The 4,100-nt window shown below is 46.1% G+C and overlaps 1 long non-coding RNA gene across 2 annotated transcripts; it reads left to right on the forward strand.

Annotated features, from left to right (window-relative positions):
* Positions 1–2,342: 2,342 nt before the first annotated feature.
* On the forward strand, positions 2,343–4,100 carry LOC104917535. Of its 2 annotated transcripts, XR_004158631.1 has the most exons (4): positions 2,343–3,200; positions 3,327–3,579; positions 3,681–3,948; positions 4,050–4,100. It is a non-coding gene; the product is annotated as an uncharacterized LOC104917535 (long non-coding RNA). The 2 variants fall into 2 exon arrangements; XR_796925.3 differs by lacking the exon at positions 2,343–3,200 and having other exon boundaries at positions 3,213–3,579.

Below are 4,100 nucleotides of genomic sequence, written 5' to 3' on the forward strand. Positions count from 1 at the left end.
ATGGGGCATGCACAGCTTCTCTGGCAGCCTGTTCATGCTTACCTTTGGTGTGGTTTATCTTGCCCACTGAAGTGTATTTTCTGTAAACATCATTTCTTTGGTGGACCACAGAAATCTTGATCATTAGCCTGTTATCCAGCTGCTTATCAGGTAACAATCTCAAGCCATTCAGTTGCACAGTTTTGATATTTATCTTTGCAAGCTTCCTGTGCTTTGGACCTATTACTATAACAGTTGCAAATCATAGTCTTCATCCCTGATCTGAGACCAAGCCACAGAGTGTCTAAAGATGAGGACAGACACCTAGTCAGTGTTTGGGGAGTGAGATAATGAGAGTGAAGGACAGATTCTGTCTTTCATGTTCAAAACTTGGTCAAGGAGATAAGCTGAATGTACCAACTGGATTTCCAAAACACATATATTAATTCTGTAGTGCAGATGAAAAGTTGCAAAGTCAGTTTCATCACTCGGTGGGCTGGAACACCATTTACAGCAAGTGTAACCTCTGTAATGTATGAGAGTTATACATTAGCTATATGAGTAGCTCTGGAGGCAGGAGTGCTCTGAGACAACACATTGAAATGGCCAGTTGTGTGTTCAAGTGTGCAACCAAAGAAACTGGACTATTTTACTCATCTTTTCAAAACACTTTTCTCTGCTCGCATCACCTCTCCTTGCTGACATTCAGCTTTAATACAGTGATCAACACCAGGCATTGTGTCATTTGAGAGTCAGTGGGTCCTATGCCAGGCACCGGTGTAAGTGAAGAAGTAGTGTGCTAGGGTATGCTTTCCTTTTCAGACTTACTGGTTAAGTGATGTATGTGAGGTGGCTTACTTTAGATTGTTTTGTACCTGCAGGAGCAAGACAATATTTCTTTTTTGATCTTCTTGAATCATAGAGAATACCATTTCCTCTCTTCAACTGGTCAGAAAAAATATAGATCATAATCCTAAGTTCAGCAGAGGAAAAGTACTTTAGTGATCTAGAACTTGTTTCTAAATTATTTCAGGAAATGTAGATAGTTGATTGTCTGCCCATTTGGGTTGTTTTGGAAGTTTAATTGGTTTTCTTTAAAATGTTATAAAATTAGATAAAAAATGTTTGAATTTATTCCTTTGTTAAAGGAATCTAGAACACATAATGTTTTTCAAAGACCCTTTTCTATCAATGAAGATCAAAAAAGAAATGTTAGAGCTAGAAGGATAAAAACTTTTTCCAAAGGTGTTACTGAAATTATTTGCTCAAATTGAAGATAAAATTTCTGGTGATGATAGCTCATCTGCTCTGATATAAATGTACTCTGACATTCTAATTCCCCATAGGGTCACAGACATCTTTCTGACTCAAACGTTGTCATTTATTTAGTTTGGCTTCTAGTGGCATTACTAACCTTCCAAGAACATTACGACAGATGTCTCCTTTCAGACTTGGGATGTTGTGACACAGAGTTTGCTCTCATACACACTTTGGAGGGAAGTCTTGGAGGTGAGGAGCTGAGCTGAGCTATGGAAGGTGTCATGATTCATATCCTGAAGCTGCTACAGGCTTCCTCAATGACAGCAAGCGATCTGTTGTACTGAAAGGCTACATCTTACAATCCTTTTTTTCACCACTAGGTCTCACTGCCTTCAGTAATGTGTCTAGACTGATCTTTTTTTGGATGTGCACAAATAGGGGTCTTCCCACACAGCCTCTACAAACTCATGGCTGTGGATTAATCCTCATAGAACCTCAACAGTAAAGCACTGTACAAGAAACAATCCTAACACTTAAAGGAGTTTTGTAAAGTAGCAGAATGATATTTCCAAAAATATTTCGATATATTCTCCCTTATCGGAGGCTCTTTAAGGAGCAGTTAAGTAACTGACTAAAAGCTAGGAGTTCTGAACAGATGGACAATTTTCATGATAGAGAGGTAAATTTATTCTGGCATTGTTATGTGGCAACTCAGACAATACTTATGTCAATCACATCAATTTCAAGTCTCTAGAAGACAAAAGGGAAAGGGCATCCCACTGGACACAGTGAACCCATCGATCTCAGGGCTGGTCGCTGCTCCTGGGACAGTTTGGACTGAGAAATGGATTTCTTGCCTTATCAAAGAAATGGCCTTTAAGAGCTGGGCCTCTGAGGGCAACAGACACAACCATATGAGGAAAATGAGTTCAACTCATTTTTGTGGTAACAAAAATCTATGGAGTTCTGAATGTCGTGTGGAGGTAGAAAACGAAGTAAAACCAAATACTTTATTATCTATCTATTAACGTCTTTATTAATGATCTTGACGAGGGGGTTGAGTGCATCCCCAGTAAGTTTGCAGGTGACACCAAGCTGGGAGGGACTGTTGACCTGCCGGTGAGGAGAAAGGCACTACAGAGGGACCTGGATCGATGAACCAAGGTAAACTGTGAGTTTCAGTAGGGCCAAGTGTCAGGTCCTGCATTTTGGCCACAACAACTCCAGAGAGAGAATTACTCTTCATGCTTTTGGAAAAGGGACAGAGACTGCAAAGCTGTAGGACAGGGAGCCCTGCAGCAGTCAGTGCCACAGGTAGGGCAGGAGCTGCAGTGGCCCATGGGAGGGGAACAGGAAGATCCTCCGTGACGGGACATGAGCAGATGCACAAGCAAGGCCTTGGCAGTGGGGCTGCACCCAGCCAATTCCCACCGGGCACGGCCTTGTCACCAGCATGGCACTGTGCAAACCTGGGAACCACAGGAAGGGCTTGGAGGAACTCCTGGCAACGGGAGGCATGTTTCCAGGGCCTCCTGAGCAGGATGACATCAGAAGTGCTCCTTTCAACCATGGAAACCAAAGGCAATCAACAAGTGCTCAGCCACATATTCACAGACTCTGGAAGGAAAAAGCACTCCTCCCACTGCTGTGCTATAGGGCCCTTCTCCCCCTCCTTCTCATCATCTCCTGCCTGGCTTCCCTTGGAGATGGGAGAAAGGCAATGGCTGTGATCTTCATGCTCACATGGCCTAATAAGTACCATCAAGCACCAACTCAAGAACAACTCATTGCTTTCTTTATTACACGGATGGTGGAAGGCAGCACCCCCACTCTAGGCAGCACCAACCCTTCTACGTCACAGCCACATCACCATGGGCAGCCAGCAGCTCCAGGAACCACCCTTCAGCTGTCACAGCTATGTCACAAGAGCACAACAGTGGTGATGGCTGTGTTCCTCCAGAGTGAGTGTGGTGTCACAGCAGCCTGGAATGCTGACCAGAAGGGCAGTGCCAGCCAGAGATGGCCACAGAGCACCCTATGAGTTGCCCATGGGGATGGATGGCAGCTGATCCTTCTCTCCATCACAGCCACACATGGGGACAGCGATACAGAATTGGAGTGGTTCTTTCCACAAATGTCTGCGGAAATGGCTGGCAGAGCAGCAACCCGGTGAGCAGGGCAATGCTGGGGAGGGCAGCACAGGCAACCAGGGCACGTGGCTGCTTCTTCCTTCCTTCCCATCTGCCTTGCAGATGGGCACCCAAATGAAGATGGAGCCAGGGCAGGATACACGTCTATCCTCATCTCACTAAATGGTCTCCATGCTGCCATAAGGAAAAGGTAAGTCAGCCACAAACAGTACCCCTTCTAGTTTCTGAGGGTCCCTGGGAGCTCCCCAAGGTCCTCCTGCCCACACCACAACATTTGATACCTCTCTGCAGAGACCTGGCCCCACGGCAGGTGCTGGCACCAGACCTATTGATTGCAATGGCACTTTCAAAACACGGCCATGGAAATGGCTGGCAGAGCAGCAACCCGGTGAGCAGGGCAATGCTGGGGAGGGCAGCATAGGCAACCAGGGCACGTGGCTGCTTCTTCCTTGCTTCCCATCTGCCTTGCAGATGGGCACCCAAATGAAGATGGAGCCAGGGCAGGATACACGTCTATCCTCATCTCACTAAATGGTCTCCATGCTGCCATAAGGAAAAGGTAAGTCAGCCACAAACAGTACCCCTTCTAGTTTCTGAGGGTCCCTGGGAGCTCCCCAAGGTCCTCCTGCCCGCACCACAACATTTGATACCTCTCTGCAGAGACCTGGCCCCACGGCAGGTGCTGGCACCAGACCTATTGATTGCAATGGC

The sequence above is a fragment of the Meleagris gallopavo genome, chromosome 1 (assembly GCF_000146605.3).
Source record: "Meleagris gallopavo isolate NT-WF06-2002-E0010 breed Aviagen turkey brand Nicholas breeding stock chromosome 1, Turkey_5.1, whole genome shotgun sequence".
Classification (NCBI taxonomy): Eukaryota; Metazoa; Chordata; class Aves; order Galliformes; family Phasianidae; genus Meleagris; species Meleagris gallopavo.